Genomic DNA, 18077 nt, shown 5'->3' on the forward strand with positions numbered 1-18077 from the left:
TGACGTCAACGCGAGAGCTGTTGTGAGGAGGCGTGCAGGCTCCGGATGAGACAGACGCTGGAGGATCGAAGATGCTGCCGGAGGCGCGTGGGAGCGACGACACCAACTTTCTCCACGGGGCCCAAAACATGACGGCGGGAAAAGACATAATCAATAACCCGAATAATTCGGCTCGATCAAAAACCAGGGACGACAAGAATCAAGGTTCTACCACTCAGGTGAGAAACGCCTCTCAAAATGGAGCTTATTATTGCATGAACAGCATCCCATTTAACCAGCTTTGGATGTGTCCAAAATACGCATATGTATAAATGCAAATATATATGTGATATATATTGATTAATAGTTTGTTTATAAGAGCAGTAAAAGATGGCGGAAAACAGGTCTTTTATTGGGGGGGAAAAAACCTTTATCTAAGATGATCTGGATGTTAGAGGCTTCTGACTCTACGGCCTCCTGTTGTGATGAGGAACAAATGAGTTTCTGTAATAGCTTTGTGCGCGATATTCCTATTTATGTGACACTTAAAAAAAAGTGGGACAATCGCAATTCCAATTATAATTTGCCCCAAGGAGAACAGAAGAGCGACTAAAAGCCACTTACTTCAGTTTAGAAGAGAATAGTTTTCTTAGTTTTGGTTATTTTCGAGTCGGCGTGCTGATGTTGCACCATAGTCAGCTAATCAGATCTCAAATTCCTTAAAAAATGTATTAAAAAATAACCTTTATTTGGAAACGTTGAAATGTCAAACGCAACACTTTGCGTCTTTTACTTTGAAAAACTACCTTCCTATTTAGTAGATCGGTTATGTTTTTAAAAAATTCAATTTAGGTTAAAAGACACAAAAACAGTTAAGGTGAAGAAATCCAACCATCCCCACCGTCATTTATTTAACCTAAATTATATCTAATCTGTAATGTGTCACGGGATAAAATTGCCACCCCACGTGTTATGTAGCAAAGGAAATTCATGTTTTCAGATTAACCCTAATCGTGCTTTTTTATTTATTTACTTGAAATTGATCTTAATTTTACAGCATAAATTCCAATCTCGCCCAAACTGTAGGATATTAAAGCCATAATTTACCTTCCATAAGCGGCCATAATAACACAATCGTGTTATTCTGTCATTTTGTGTTATGCGTAAACAACACCTTTCGTTTCGTAACAAAGAATGTGTGCAGGTGTGTAGTTGCGGCCTCCTGACGCTGATTGCCTCCCCGCAGGTCAGCATCGCTCCGGGCTGCAGGGCTGCAGCGTGCATGCGTGCATGCGTGCACGTGAGAATGAAGGAGGTCGTTTTTGTCTTTGGTTATCTAGCTGTATGAGTGTTAAATACCTGTCATAAAGCTAGATAACCGAAAGTAGAAATGACTTTTACTATATTTCTCATTCCTGAGGGGGAAGATCTTCAGAAAGATTTTATTTTGAAAAAAGGTAAGAAAAAGTTTTTCATGCTGAAAAAGTGGTGCATTGCCATAAACTTGTACCCTAGAAATAAGTCAAAAGTTCTTTAAATAAACAAAAATTCTGCCAAAAATCTATTTTAGGGGGAAAAATCTACTCATTTAGTGTTATACTAATGTTATTTTGCTTTTGAAAAACGTTCTTTGTATGATTAATTTTCTTCTTGAACAGAAAATAAGACCTTTTTTTAAACAAGACAACTTTAGTTTCTTAAGATTCAGTTTTTGCAGTGCGTAGTTTTATTTGACTAATTTTTTAAAATCAGAAGCAGAAGATGATGGAAATATATAATAGGAACTACTTAAATAAATAAATTAAATGTGCTAGATATAAGGATTTAAATCTTCTTTGCTTTTTTCTTTCTTTCTTTCTTTCATACCTAAAAAAAAGGAACACTATTCTAACTTACTGTTAAAAAAAACGAGTCTTGGTTAAATATAAAATGAATTCAACAGCTCGTTTCTCTATCACCTTAATTTGCTTTACTGCAATTTTCTATATTTAGTGTCTCCTGTAACGGTGCAGAGACAAAAAAAAAGCAAACTAACAGTCTTTGTTCAGTCTTGATGGAATCTCTAATAATGCAGGTGAGCTAAAGTGAAGAAAAACTGAAGTTGGCGTGTGTATTTAAGGCGGCAGCACATCCTGAGGCCTTTGGTTTACATTGTGTCTCCGCTCAATGCAGGCAGAAGCTGAACTTTTCAACTTGGTACTTCAGCGCTATACGCTGCACACACTCAGCTCAGAGAATGCCATTAAAGCCTAAAGAGTGCCAAAGTGAGATGAGTTTTATTCATTCTGTTAACTACCTACTGCAGTCGAGTTCTCTGTCAAGCCAGGCTAATTGCTTCGTTTCACAGTCAGATATTGGCTGTGTGAAAAGGCCGCGCTCGGATATTTTCTTTTTTTTCCTCTAAGCTTTCCTGTGTGTGAACCTGGCGTGCCTCCTTAACGAATGGAAGTAAAAACACTTGAACTTTTTTTGAATGGGACGGTCCGTTTAACCTTTGTAGCCCTCCCGATTCTCTTGGCGCTTTTATTTCAGCAAAAACACTCAGTTATTTGCTGAGAAACACACTGAAGGCCATTGCTCTCTGGCGGTTTTAACATTTTGATGTGAGAATGTTTGGGTCTCTTTAAAAAAAAAAGGATTTCTTTTTACAAATAGGAGCAATTTCTTTGCTAGAATAATGCATTAACATGTACAATGCACTTTTTTACTGGCTTGTTTTCTCTTTTCCGCTCCTGCAGCAGCCTTCCTGCTAACATTGAAAGGTCTGCGATTTCTGAACAGAGGCGTCATTGAAAAACAAGAAGAGAGGAGGGAAAAACGCTCGGTCCGGATTTACCGCCTCCTCCCACCCTCGCCCGTTTCAGAGCCACCAATGCCATCTGCGTTGCCAGCGGAGGCTCTCTGCCCGTGCCAGGAGTCAGACAAAGAGCCTCCCCAGATCCCTGAAGGATGGCCGCACTCGCAGGAGCCATCTTGGGAAGATGTTTGCTGCGACACCCAAAATGGCTGGGCTGGCACTCGAGGTGAGCTGCGTGACGGTGTTTCTGTTGGGGTGGCAGGGTTGGCTGGTGGCTGGGAGGTGAGGCTGTGCGATGGGGGAAGGGATGACAAGGGAGAGAAGTCTTTCCCATTTCCTCCCCAGTCACACATGGCCCCTCGTTTTTCTTCTGCTTCTGCTAATTAGCAGTTAAGGGGTGATGTGAGGGAGGGGAGGAGGGGGGACAATGGGTGGTGATGGTTAGTGGTGGTGGTGGTGGTGATGTGGGGAGGCAGCAAACAAAATTAATGAGCTGGCACCGGTTGAAGGAAATCTGCCACCCTCTCTTATCATGGTACTTCTTTACTCGCTGATGCACACCAGGCACTGGCGTCGTTTCCACCTGACAAACTTCATCGATTAATTCATGCAAAACTGCGTTTGTCGTGAAGTTGTGACATTTAGTTCATCACCTCAAAGTGTGCTATTACACAGAATCACTGAGTAACACAAGGAAGCACCGGGATCTCTTGATTTTTCAATGCAAACTCGTATGATTTTTGGTTTGCAAAGCTGCTCCTTGAGGCTAAATTTAATATTTCCGTTGAAGCACAGCTTGCAGCTACACGTGTGCACTTCTTTGTGTAAGTTTTGTGACAAGTACAGCCTGAATGCACATTTTTAAAGACCAACATTATGATTAAAATTTGAATAAAGAGAATATCTTTATACAAGTTGTTCATCAGGAGCAGACAAAAAAAAAGACATTTGAAAAAGGTTGTTACATAGAAACTACAATCAACAAGCCTCGAGCTCCCTGCTCTGCTCCATTCTGATGGAGACAAATACACTGTAGATCCATCTACGTCTTTGTTTTTCTCGTCTGAGCTGGCATCTGGCTCTAAACTGTACGGCTGGATAGCTCCAATATTGCTCGCCATTTTTGTAGCAGCAGTAATGTTAAGTTGGGGTTTTTGAGTGACTGTAAGCTAGCAGGAGAGAGATGATGGTAAATAAAGGCAGGCTTACTTTGTACCAACAGGCATATTTCTAATAGACTACTGGCGGTCTGCAGAAATTATGTCCTAGAAAATGACAAGTTTTTGTTTATTTTGGCTACAAAAGGCATACCGTAATCATTATTAAAAGACCAATGGGAACGTTTTAACAATAGATTAAAAGAAGACTGGAGTGAGACTTTAACTGTTCCAGCATAGCCAGATCTCTTTGCATCAAGTTTTATTAAAACTTTTGCCGTGACGCAGCCAAAAATTGTCACCATCTCTCAAAGTCAATGATGCTAAAACGTGCAAACCATTCAAATTTCTTCCAGCACCAAGCCTGTCAGGAACACGTGTGTCCAAGACCAACATGCAGCTGCACCGCTTGTGCGTTAATGAACAGCGCCGTGCGTTTTCACATTATCATTCAGCCCTGTACCCTCTGACTCCCCCCACACCCCGTCTTTAATAGCTGTCTGCCCATCAACCCCCTCCCAACCCACCCTTTTCCCCTCCAAAAGCCTCCTTTCCCACTATTGTGGGAACTGGTGGGTGATGTGGCAGGCTCTAACTGGGGGGCAGGGTGGGAAAGACCCTCCAGACTAGACATGAGCAGATGCCTGAGACATAAGACTGTCGTGTGGATCACCAGGGTTGGGCGAGCCTCTGAGTTTAATGTGCGAGTCTGTGCATGTTGGCGTATGAGTGCAGTGGGAGGGGTCGACGTCTAGCTCCCGGAGCACCACCTGATCGTTCATTAGTCCTTTCAGGCTGCTTTGCCTATGTCTGAAAATCAGGGAGATGCTTCGTTTTCAGCTAAACGACAGGGATTTCCCAGGAATTAAAACCCATCCATTAGACATGCATGCACACATGCATTTGAAAGCAAACTGTCTGATGGCAGACAGTACATCATCTGTCATGCACTCCAATAGTTTAATTGTGATTTTTTTTCCCCCCCTCTTTCTTAAAGGAAACAAAAGCGTAATAAAAACCCAAGAAAATAACTGATGGCACACTGTTTTACAGGGAATGACTCAGCGACTACACCTCCAAGCTCAATGACATAACCCGCATTTAATGATTATTAATGAATCTTATACTGTGTAAGTTCTTTCACCAGATGTGTTAGGCATGTGCAGATGACATGTCAAAGGAACATTCATTCACAGAAGAAAGCCTGAGCTATATTCCTTATTGCATTTGTTTGGCTCATCTGTGATGAAGCGCACAGCTTCCAGCTGGTTGGACAAAGGGAAGAAAATATAAAAAAAGCTCAAACACTTAAGGTAGAGACTTAATTTTGCCACACCTGCAGAGAAAAAAGGAGTTGCATGTCGTTGTATTTGAAACTCTTGCCTGTGAAGAAAGGGTTAAAGGTAGAAAATGTGGGTGGAAAGGAGACGGCAGGTGTAGCACATGGGCAGCCATGTTTCAGCCGCCGTGCTGTCTGAGCTAGCTTGTGCACCCTGAATCCATCTGCATGGCGCTGAGCATGGAGAGTGTGTGTGTGTTGACTGCAGCTACGCATGCAAACAGACACGGTCAAAGACAGATCTGATTTGTCAGGAAAATAAATTCCTCCTTCAGATATGATGATGAAAAAACAGTGACTTGCATAAATTCCCAACTGAAAGTCTTGTGATACATAGTAGGGAAATACACGTGTCTTACGTAACTAAAGGGGTAAACAAAAGAAATTCCTCTGGTATGTTTGCTCTGAGACTATAATGATCTTCAGTCAACGTAGTCTGAAACCAGACTGACAGAAGTCAGAGGTCAGCAGCTTTGACAACGCCTGAACTTCCAATTCAACCACCAAAGTCAGCTCTCAGTACCTGGGTGCTTTTAATTTGAAAGGAAGGGTATGTCAGGAGAAAACGTTTTTCTTTGCTTTTTATGAATCTTAAGCGCTAATAATTTATACCGTATAAGCTAATGCTTCTCACTCTGTGTGGGTGCAGCTTGGTATCCATGGTAGCGATGAAATGTTCATCTCCTGAGTGACCTCCTGGCTATGTGTTAGGGATACAGCAGTTCACTTTCATTTGGTTCAAACCTCCATGTTTGGGTTATGGTTACCAACAACAAAAAAACTAAAAAATTAGAAAAGTAAATTTTCAAATTTTCTGATGAGGAGGTAACAATGGAGAAAAACCTCTCAGTTGTCTCATATTAAGCCTGGTGTAATATAATCAAACAATAAAAAATAAATCCCACTTAAATTTAGTTTGACACAATGTAAACATAGTGGTATGCAGTAGGGATGTTACTATTCACTTTCCCCACGATTTGCTTCGGTAGAGTCAAGTTCATGTTCATAGTGTGTCTGCAGCCTGTCACGGAGTTCAGGGTGGTGGTGGTGGATGTGTGTGAAGAGTACATAGCCTTTGACCTCTGCTGGGGTTGCTATGGGAGAGAGGCCGGTAGGTGCAGCAATCTAAGTTTGAAAAGGCCAGAGCTGTCCTGCAGGCTTCAAACCTCCTTCCAGCACACACACACAAACTATTCACACATGCTCACAGATGGCACGGGCCAGCTTGGAAATGTTAGAGCTCTTTCTGCTCATCAGTCTGCTGCAACTCATCCAGACTTTGGATGAACCGTGGAACTCTTCTTCAGTGGATTCTGCTGCTTGCCTTACTTATTCTCACCAACTGCATGGGCTTGGGTCTATCACAACATGCAGAAAACCGCTTTAAAAAAGGAAAATTAATATTTAAAAAAAGGTCTGTCCTTTGATATCTAATATGTTTAAAACGATTTAACTAAAAGTAGTCCCTAAATTGTAGTATTTTACATTTGTATGAGTAATTCAGAAGATTAAATAGGATTGACATAATTTTAAATGAACACAGAATTTTATTTTGAAAAATGGATTTCATAAATTCTTTATTTTTGCTTTATCACATCCTTCCACTTTCCCAAACCTTTGGATGATAAACTGTAACACCAGTGAACCACGTGCTTCTGTGTCTTCTTCCTTCAGCTGCTGAGCGTTTGATGTTTGACTGAGGGCGTGTGAGAGTGGGCATGCAAATCCACCGATTGTAATTTGTGCATGTTCCCTGGCCCCTGTGTAAACGGGTGTGAGTGTGGCCTCATTTAAGGCTGCATTCATTCAGGGGAGGGGTCTCGCGCATAAAAGAGCGCGTATTTGCATACGCTGCATGCCGTCTGCATAGAGGGAGCAGTCAAAAAAAAAAAAAAAAAAAGATATCAGAGGTAGACAAAGAGAACGAGGACAAATCCTTCATTGTGGGCTCGGTGGGAGAACAGGTTCATCTGAATTGGGGAGTGGGTGAAAATTGACAGAGAAAGAGTTGGAGCTGGTTCCCTGTGGGGATGAAAGCTTTATGATCTGTCTGTGCGCACAGCCTGAAAATGGAGGAGAAGTACAACATGCCGAGCACAGGGGCCTTTTTTTCCTTCTTTTTTTTTTTTTTACAGTGCATGAAAAGGAAGTTTGTTTTTGTGAGACACTTCCTCCAGCATCTTATGCATGGAGGGAGGAATCATGGACATCAACAAATGTACTCACACAAAAACAGAGCCACCAGTGCAAAGAAAACAGAAAAAAAAGCTTGGCGTGCAAAAATATCTTTGATTTGAGTTTATTGTTTCTTGTTATTTAGCAAACATGTTTGACGCAATTTTTCTGCACATTATCTGTTTATAAAACAGGTCCGCATACAAAGATAATAATAAGATAACAATAAAGCTTGTCATCTTCATCCATTCAGACTTTAAGTTCACTCTTCCTCTTCCCAAACATGTAGGATTTGTTCGTATTTCTGATGATTGCCCCTTTTTCTTTTAGGATGGATCAAACCATGTGACCATCTCCGCTTCTCTAATTTGGGATGTCAAGGACCAACTGGAAAAAACATCAAACTTGACAGCACTCTGAATGTGTAACCCAGGATGTGTCACCTAAAAAACTATTCATGTTGAGGTTCTGTAATAGAGAAATATAAACCGGCATCAGGAGCTCCCTGTTTGTTTAAAACTAACCATGGATTTTTATTTTATTATACTGAACAGTAATCCTGTTAGTCATGACTTATTTTAAAGCACAAAGCAAAACCGGATTAAAAATATGTATTATTGCAGGGATTATGCCTTTTGAAGGAATGTTTAATTCCAAACAAATGTTTTGTGATAAAATCCTCATATTTTAATAAGCTAAGTAAATCACCATTGTGACACTGTCTTTAGTTTGTTTTACAATTTAACTGATTTTATTTCAATGTATTTTTTTTGTTGTCTTGGCCTAAATGTGCAAAAATCTGCATTTTGTTTTTCTAAATGAAACAAAATAAACTATGTTTGCCCTCATGACAATTGTGTGTTATTTCTATTGTGTTGCACAGATTGACATAATAAAGCACTTTTACCTGATGTAGGAACTGATAAAATAATCTGTGATAAACAGTTTGGATAAACAAACCAAAAGAAACCTTATCCACACTATTCTTGTTGGATGTACTGTATACCAATGTTTTTACTATGTTTTGTTTAATAGGGAAAATGTAAAAAAAACTATTATAGACTTAATTTAGCTGTAATAAAATAAAAAGAAATAATAGGTGCAGAAAATGTTTAACATTTAAAAACATCCCATTTTTTGGCACACTAGGGCCTTGCTTAACATAATCAGAATTTTAGACTATTTTAGAGTTGGTACACACACTTTTAAATGAAAATTATTTTCATCTCTTCAATGGATAAATTGGTGGTGGTGTGAGTTTTTTTTTAGATTTTTGAGATGTTACAATTACTTATGGCCTATGTGGGTCAGCATATAATATAGATATTTAATTATGTATAATGTTTAGTATCATACCAAGTCTAAAAATTAGTATTTTTAATCAACCTAAACCTTCCAGTTTAATCGCCATGAGAGCAAGAGAAACAGAACATTAACAGAAAGGTTTGTCACCTTACAAACATGGCATAAAGAAAGAGGTTAAAGAAAGGGTTAACGCGCTCGCCTGAATAAAAGAAATTTGCAGTCGATGAAGTAGAAGCAGTTCAAGTGTGCATTTTTGGTCCTCAAATCAAAAATCACCCTTACTTATGAAGGCCCACACAGGAGTCAGCATGTTTTTAATCCAACCAAATATCGCAGCAGCTGATTCCAGTGATTAGTTCTCCTCTTTGGATGAAAGGAAACCAATTAGTAGGATCAGCCTCCGTAAAGCTGGCTTGGAAGGAAAGCCTAAATGTTCCAATGATGTTGTAAAAACTGTTACACTGCTGTGATCTTCATCATTAAAACCTGTTTCTGTTGGTTTTCCTCCATGAGCTCCATAAATGTAAGCTTAGCACATGTTTCCATCTGAAAACAAACACAAGTGGTGCAATAACAAATATGGCACCCTTTTCCCTGCATTCTGACACCCTTCAGTTGCTTCAGTTGAGGTAAAAAATTTGATGAATGTCTCGTTGCGGTGGGCAGCCTGTTGGTGGGATCCCCGGTCGGCAGTGGGGCCAGAGGTCCTGAGGTGGACAGTTCCCCTGAGGACAATAAAGAGGACAGAGCGATGCAAAGGTCAAATGCAGCCAGAGCTTGAACCAGAGGTCAAGAGCGGCTAATTAAGTGGCGATTTCCTGCTATTCCCAAGTGACCATTGCATTCAAAGAGAGACAAGTAAATACACTGAGAAGACTGTTTAAAACGAGTTAATCAACTTGCTTGAGTTGGAAAAATGTTTAGAACAGTAGATGCTAGAAGGGAGAATATAAAGCAAACTGATGAGTTTTAAGGGTGTTTATGGTTAAAAGATAAGCAGGTTTGAGTTATATTTATTTATGTATGGGGCAAATTACGTGATATTTGGATTTTCCATCAGTAAAATAAAGTTAGGCTTTCTTCAAGAAACAGAAAAGCAGAGCTTTGGAATTCAAATATTTTGGAGGGAAAGAAGTTGAGGGCATGAGCCGTGTATGTCTCTCCTGAAAGGGTATTAGCCTGTATGTGCATGATAATTTAGCATAAGAATGGAGATGGGGGCCTGTGAACTCCTCTGACACTGACCCCTCTCTCCCAGGATGTGAATAGTATCACTCAAGGGCTGCCCGACGGCCTTTCAGACAGACCTGAGACTTGCCCTCGCCTACACTTCTAATCAGGCTGATTTAATGCATCCTACAAGTCTCTTCTCATCAGCCAGCCCACCGTTGCTTCAGAAGAGTCACCGTGCAGCCTTTCACTGCAGCCACTCAGCTCGAGTCTGGGCCTCCTGCACTTTCAGAACCCAGAAGCTGGTTTGAAACAACAGGGAGCCTCTTTCATTCCACACAGTCTGGGTCTCTTTATAATCAATTGGTTCCTCCTCAAAGGAGTTGGTGCTTAATCCAGACTTGGAGGCAGCAAACAGTACAAAAGTGAATATTATGTTTCTGTAAATCTTTTTGCTAAATAAATGATTTGCCAAACAAATAAAATAGTTTTAAATGACTGTTTAAAGTTATGTAACTTAACGTGGAACTTAACGTTCCAATGGTATTATCAAATGAAAAAAATAGATTAAAGCAGCACATATTTTCTTTTATGTTTGAAAAACAACCATGAAAATAAATAATTTAAATGAACCCCAAAAAATGTGAAGCTATTTGGACTTCTGTGTAAATTCAGATCAAGGGGTGCTGAAAGGACAGCGCCAAGCAGAAATTGTGAAAATTACTGCAAAAGCCTATGGATTTTAGTCTTTTAGCATTTTGTAATTTATTTTTATAGTCTTGGTTTTAGTTTATAGAAATCCGCCTCATATAGAGGTTTTTATTTACACTTTTAGCTTTTTTTCGGGCTGCTTAATAGTTAAAAAATATTCCAGGAGAATAATTTGCTGATTGAAAGAGGAAACAATGTAAGATTTTTTTAAACCAAATAATATATTGCTATAGCGGATGGTGATTTTTTTAGTATCTACTTTTCTTTGCATGCTTGCAGCAGAAGCTTCGCTTTGCCGTCAGCGTCAGTGCACAGCGCGCCGCGCCTTCGGACAGCAGTCATTATTACACGGTCGTGTATTAAATGTTTATTAACTGTATTGTCGCTTTGCAGAAGAGACACACGTTTCTGTCAGTCCACCAAAAACAGAATTGCTTCATAAAACATCAGGTTGAGCCCGGAAAAGAATGAATTAAAACTTAAACTGCTAATTTTTTCCTCTTTTCTTTACTTATAGACCAAATTTGAAGAAAATTCGACTCTTTCATTATTGAAAAAAGGATGATAAATTGAGTGGTCTGTAGTCTACCATTCTCGTTACAATAGAAAGATTTAATTTAAGAAGATTAAAAATAAAATTTTCCCTTTTACATTTACAAAATTATGTTTACCTTTGGATCAAAAATATATTAATTAAAATCAATTCAAATGAATAAATGATACCTTTTCCACTACTTCAAGGATAATTTGATTTAAACCTCTAAGTCTTTTGTGCATGCTGAATTTCTGCAGATGTGTATGTGTCTTTGTTTTTTAAAAGATTCAGGTCAGAGAAGAAAAACTTTTGGATCACAAAATGTTCACCAATAAAACAAAAAAAGAAACAAACCAAAAAAACGTTTGGACCAGAACTCTGAGAGAACAAAACAACAAAAAAGTAGATCGGTTTTTAAGGGAAAAAAAAGCACAAAAAAAAAAACGGCACGTAGACATAAGAATAAAAGAGAAACAAAAATTCAGGAATAGACACTCTATCATAAACTGGGCACGTGTTTGCTGTCGGAGCCCCGTGAAGTGGCTTCTTTCAAGAGACCACGTGACCCTGATGCAGCGGCGGGATTGTGATTGGTGAAGGGAGGAGCGCGTCATCAGTCAAAGGTAAAAGGTGAAAACTGGATCAATTTCTACAAAGTAAAAGAAAATATTTTGGATCTTTTTTGAATTATTAGAAGTTAAATTTAATAAAAAATGTAGGTAAAAATATTTGTAATTATTTGCATATTTTACAGCAAGTCTTTCACCTCTAAGAGAAGCACATTCCACGACACTCGGATTTTAGAGTTCAATGTTTGACCCCTGACCGTCTGCAGGGCTGTGGTGACAAAGTCAAGGTTAAGTGGATGTGGGTGGTGGGGGTGGATCAGCAGGACAGCATCTGATGGGTGGAAAGGATTCCTGTCTGGGAGTGTAGAATCCAGACAGTCCCAGACGTCTAGGGAAGGGGACCCCGTGTCATGCTCGATCCCCTTTTTTTGTTCCCCCCATTGCCTCTTTGGCCCTGGAGGGAGGAATGAAGCCACTGACGCCTAGACAGACCAGCTCAGCGATGGCTCAAGCTTTTAACCACATTCCATATTCCATATATGTTATATCAGGATATTGTTCTTGGGGTTTTTTCTAAAACTTTTGTACAAGTGAAGCTCTTGAAACTGTCCCGTTTCATTTCTTATTTTTATAAAAATAAAATAGTATAAATATAATATAATATAATATAATAGTATATTAGATATCCTTTTTTTTATACTTCTGTACTGTTATTTGTGCAAAAAGCCCCAAAATTACATGTGGCAAAAAAGTTTTTATTTATTTATTGACAGTAGATATAGAATTTTTGAACGCTTTAAAATTGTCTTGTTTTTCTACTAAAAAATGCATCCATATCTAAAGTTAAAAAAACAAAAAACAAACACCTTTAAAAATCTCGATGAGAAAAAGGAGAAGCTTTTTGCTAAATTTTCTTAAGTTTGTGTTACTCTTTTCTCTTGTGGGTTCTCCAGGACCTCCAGGGTCTATGATGTCTGCAGAAGTTGCTTCCTCTACAGGTATGAAAATGCGCCGCCTTCAAAGACACACAGGCAGTCATGCACTCAGAGACCAGGCCTCATGGACCTCCCGGGTGATTTGCAGTGGAGCGTGTAGCCTCCTGTCAATCACCACATCCCGCCAGCTTTAAGAGAGACATTTCGTCTGGGACGTCGGTGGCCCGTCCCTCCCCACACATTCTGCTTCCCCTAGCAACCATTGCCGGTTGACTGAGGGGCTTTGTGCCCACACAACGGGAGTCTGCCATTGAGCCCAGAAGCCCATAGCAACAGAATTAGAGGGTGTCAGAATAGGGTCTGTCTTCTGTGAAACGGCGCTGAAAGCTCTGTTCTTGTCCCCCATGTCTGGGACTCATATCACAGGTCTGAATGGCACCCCCACCTCTTTTTAAAACCAGTGTAACAGAGCGTATGAAGGGGCTAGTGGCGAGCAGATAGGATCATGGTTAATCTGCTGTTCCTCTCCACTGTGGTCCGATAGGGACACTTAAACAACCTCTGGGGCATGAGGAGGCCTGGAGTTAACCTGCAGTAGACAGAGCCGTGGGCTGCAAACACCGACAGACAGAAGTGCAAGACTGTCACACAAAAAACAAGCAGGTATATTTTCAGAAATGGATAAAAACAAATTTACACTCCAGAATAATTGACCAACTGACTGCAAACAATCAATGCACAATTTAAAGTAAGATCAATAAATATCAAAAGGAAAAGCCTGCTTGTACAAGTCAACATCTGTGTTATGTTCTTCCAACTTTAGAAATATTTTTACACTTAAATAGAAGCAATCTGTAATTTGACATTCAAATACATGTAATTTTTATAACCTTTATTGAATCACTGGGATTGTAAAAGATGAAATCCTCAACTCATCAATATTAACTGCCACAGAATTTCAGGCATAAATTTAGATGCTGCCAAACAATTTTGTCTTTTCCAGTTTATAACACCTTTTCAACAAAAATATGTCTTTGTCGGGCCTTAAGTGTTATAGAACCCACAGAGACGCTAAGTATCTGGAAACTAAATGCATTTTTGTGGAAGACATTCACCACTTTCACTGGAACATTTAGAAAACATGTTTTGAGGGTAAAAAAATGAATGTTTGTTTTTCAACTGCTTGGACATTTCATCATCCATTGTTGAGAAATGTCAGCCAAAGGTATGTCCTATTAAACAGCAGTGCTGCATTTAAACTGGCAAAGTAAAAAACTGACATTTTACAGAACAAAACAAAAGAAAAGGTGCGTCAGACATTTCATTCTTAAAAGCATTAACTGTTCATAAATACATAGAAACAACATAAAAGCTTTTAGGCTAATAGAACCAAAATGAAATCTTTTTTTGTCTGACTGTTAAAAATATTTGATATTGTGGCACCTCAAATAGAGTACTTCCTTTACCTGTGTGTGCATTAGCAAAAGAGCCACGATTGAAAAAAAAAATTTATCTTATTGACACAGAGTGTCCAGTATGAAGGCATTGCAACAAACCATGCAAAACAAATAAAGCACTACAGTTAAATAAAGTACTAAGGAAACCCAGTGGAGACCCCAATATTTGCAACAAACTAATGAAACTTCATTTTGCAAAACTAGATTTATTTGTCAAGTAATCCTGAATTACACAAAACTACATTTATTAACTTTTAAAATGAATCTCAGGACACCTGCATCTATTCTTGGCATCATTTTTAAAACCGGATTTTTCTTTGTTCTTCCTTCACATGCAAAATAACTAATACAATTTAAGGTGGTCCACAGACTACATTACAGAAAATCCGGACCTGCAAAAATATACCCAAATATTTAAAACAATTCAAAACAAAATTGTGAAACACACAGAATCCCTTTCACCCTCCTGACCTCTCCCTCAACAAAACGAGACATAAAAAGACACATGAATACATCTTAACCCTTGTGCTATCCTATGGGGTCCAGCTGACCCGATCCTTACTTTGACGTGTTATCCCTACCATAACACAGGTGGATAAAGGTGAAGAGGATTTCATGTAATCCATGAACACCAGTGAAGATCACAAATCATTGAATAAAAAAGGTTCAGAGCACTGTCTAGTGGGTATAGATGACCCAACTCCCAATGTTAAAGTGCCTAGGATAGCACAAGGGTTACATAGAAATAGGAACCTGTGGAAACCTGGCTTGATGCTGATGTGAGGAAGTGATATTTGGTCCCATGTTTAAATGGATTACCTCAAAGTGCCAAAGGAAAGCAAAAAGTTCTGACTTGAGACCAAATGTAGTATGGTGAAAAAAGAGGTAACGGTAACCCTAAAAACAAGAAAATAATATAATCTTAAAAAGAAAATCACTGGAAAATATTTAAAATATCTGTCCATGCAACTCTTTTTAATTAAAACATTTTACAGTAAAATATCAAAATCTTGAAGTAAGAAGTTCCACACAAGCATTCAAGAAAGGAAAAAGAAGCTAAAAAAACAAACTATTAGATAGAATTACTTAAAATTGAACGTTATACAGCCCAATAGTAGTGTCATGGCCTGTCTAGTACTCCCTCTTCCCCCCACCTTCCTCTGTTGGACGCGACCAGCTGGATCCACTCACCTCATCATCACCTGCCTTCATAAACTCCTCCAGGATCATCAGCCGGTGCCAGTTCGTTGTTCCTCCTATGGTGCATAGTCTGGTCAGCTCAGCTCATGTTTTTGTCTCAAGTCTAGTAGACTCAAGCTCATGATTTTTCTCGCTCTGCCTCAGGACGTTGACTTTCTGGATCCTCACCTGGTCGCAGTCCTCCTACGCTGCAGTCACGCCGAACCCAGAAAACCTCCTGCCAGCCGCCTCGTCTCGCCTTGGTTCAAGCTTCGCCCACGCCTTCTCAAGAAGCCTCCAGCCAGTGCCTCGCCTCGTCGTGGTTCAAGCCTCGCTCCCACCGCTGTTTCCCCTCAAGGAGATTCCAGTTCAAGATCCCTCCAGCCTGCTCACGCTCACTCTTCCTGGAAGGAAGTTCTGTCAAGTTCTGGTTTAAATTAAACAATTGAATTCTTACCGTTGTGTCAGTCTCCTTCCGGGTTCCAGCATCTGGGTCATTTTTGAACTCGCGTTCGGATCATGACAAGTAGGTATTGTTTTTGTTATAATTTAATGGTATTTTTTTTGTTTTAATGCACGTAATTGTAGATCATTTTGAGTACAGAGACAAAACCTAATGTAATGACTGGAAATGACTCGTTTTAGAACAAAATGTGAACAAAATGAGAATACGATCTTAGCACTGGTTGGTCCATCTTAATAAATCAGCATGAAATCTCAAATTAGCGCTTACTTTTAAAACATAAGTCTACATTTTTGTTATCAAGAATTCCTGATCTTTAAAATAACAACCAACATTTTATTAAGTGGAGTGATTTGAGTTTTTGGAGTCTTAAATTAAGTTTTTCAGTTGTCAAGACTGAAGCAAAAGGATTTTGACTTGTTTTGATAATTTCCTTCATTTTAGCTCAGTATGAGACAAAACATTTTCAAATGTGCTGATTTTGAGAAAAGCTTGGAAAGGATCTTGAATGTCCAAAAACAAGGATTTTGAATCTTTGTAAGTATCAAATATTTGGCTGTGTGTACCTCCAGATTTCCTCATTTAGATTTGTTTGGTACCCCTTGCTGAGATGCCATCTTCAGGGCAACACTGAAACTTCGTAAAACGGGTCAGTTCATAAAGACTTTTATAGACTCTCTTTACTGCTCTGTTTACACCAGAGTCAGTTCAGACTCCTCAATGCTAATTTAGCCTCTGTTTACCCCTGCTGCAAAGTTTTACTGCCCTGGTGGTGGACTCATTGAGCGAAAACAATCACACAAATCTGAAAACAAATAGTATTACCAACATTACACTGCACGTTTCTTTCTTTGGAAAACCGTGAAATAAAAGGAGAGCAAAAAAAAGTCACAAATTCAGTTCCATGACCTCCCACGTTGTGTTCGCCTTTGCGCCGTTCTGTACAATCCACAGAAGATTACGCACCAAAAACAACCGTCATCGGCACACAGAACGTACATTCTTTATCATTAATGAGCATCTCAGTGGCCCCCTTTTTGGGAGGAAGTTTTGTCCTTTCAAAGCTGCCGTCCTGGACCCACTTTTTTTTTTGGGGGGGGGGGCTCTCCTCAACCGTCAATCAGTGATCCTGATTGAGCTTGGATGGCAGGCAGTCAGTCACCAGCAATGAAAGTGAGGCCTTAGTCCCCCTCTTTGATGCCCCCCAAATGTCCCCAGGTTTGCTCCTCACCATCTAGTCGGCCCCTTTAGCCTCCGTCTCATGAAGCTTCCACCTGCGGCAGTCTTATCTGTGTTCAGTCTGTCCAAATGAGGCTTTGTAAAGACATCAACCCTGCTTCATTTCAAGAGAACTCCGATTTAGATATTTGGATGTAACAGGCCTCTGCATTTGCCCTTTGAGTGGCTGATGAATAAACATGAGAGGAGCTAGGGCGGGAACTTCATGGCTGTAGCATGACAAGGGGCTATGTTTGTGCGTGTGTGTATAGGGGACTATTGAGGGCAATGGGGAGCTTTTCTTCCCAGCAAGGCTGCATCTCGTTTAATTGGAGCACTTGTGGCACCATTACCTCCTTTACTCAAACACGTTACTGATGACAAAAGAAAACAGCACTAAGCCTGCCATTGTTGGCTGTGAGGCTGGATGAGGAGATGGATTCCTCACTGCTACTCATGTGTGGGAATCGGCCACGCTCCCACCATGAGCCGCCGCTGCCACTGCTGTTGCTCACCGATTTGAGGAGCATGTGACAGAAACCTAGAAAATCCTGCCTCCTTCCCACCTGAACCTTTCACACAGAAAGAAATCAGCAAGGAATCCATTTTGACATAGAGTTTGATGACACAAAATTGAGTCAACATCTCAAGGAATAACGCGTTTATTTTTTAAAGTAAAAAAATAAATCAATAAATTATTAAACGTCAAGAGTGTTCACCAGTGAATGGGATGGGCTCCAGCATCCCCATGACCCTGAAAGGGATTAGGCAGGTTTGGATAATAGATGGATGAAAAATAAGTAATTTTGTTTTAAGCAACAAAGGAATCCAAAACTTCTGGAGGTCTATATTTACATTTGCATTTAAGATTGTCCTGAACTCTGTTTAAATAGGATTATATCGAAGGAGAATGAAGGATTTTTGATGACACTACACGAAAATAAAATAGACCAAAGGCAAAAACAAAAAAAAAACAAAAAAAACAAAAACCTGACCCTTACATCATGTGACAAAATAACTTGAACAAAGAATCATTTCCTCCAACGACTATTGTTTACTAAGTTATACAAAAAATGCCACTTCCCCCC

The 18077-nt window shown here is 39.6% G+C and overlaps 3 long non-coding RNA genes and 1 other non-coding gene across 4 annotated transcripts; 3 read left to right on the forward strand and 1 right to left on the reverse strand.

The window, feature by feature from the left end:
• The first annotated feature begins 51 nt into the window (after nucleotides 1–51).
• On the forward strand, nucleotides 52–8301 carry LOC144992465 (uncharacterized). The gene is made up of 4 exons (XR_013656439.1): nucleotides 52–218; nucleotides 1226–1436; nucleotides 2718–3002; nucleotides 7778–8301. It is a non-coding gene; the product is annotated as an uncharacterized LOC144992465 (long non-coding RNA).
• Nucleotides 1284–1387, forward strand: mir9a-3 (microRNA mir-9a-3). The gene has a single exon (NR_107097.1). It is a non-coding gene; the product is annotated as a microRNA mir-9a-3 (primary transcript).
• On the reverse strand, nucleotides 6257–17232 carry LOC144992466 (uncharacterized). Its single transcript, XR_013656440.1, has 3 exons — nucleotides 15498–17232; nucleotides 15321–15385; nucleotides 6257–9477 (listed from the first exon to the last, which is right to left on the reverse strand). It is a non-coding gene; the product is annotated as an uncharacterized LOC144992466 (long non-coding RNA).
• Nucleotides 9472–15764, forward strand: LOC144992467 (uncharacterized). Its single transcript, XR_013656441.1, has 2 exons — nucleotides 9472–15402; nucleotides 15474–15764. It is a non-coding gene; the product is annotated as an uncharacterized LOC144992467 (long non-coding RNA).
• Nucleotides 17233–18077: the final 845 nt, after the last annotated feature.

The sequence above is a fragment of the Oryzias latipes genome, chromosome 6, assembly GCF_053564925.1.
Source record: "Oryzias latipes strain Hd-rR chromosome 6, Olatipes_Hd-rR_3.1".
Classification (NCBI taxonomy): Eukaryota; Metazoa; Chordata; class Actinopteri; order Beloniformes; family Adrianichthyidae; genus Oryzias; species Oryzias latipes.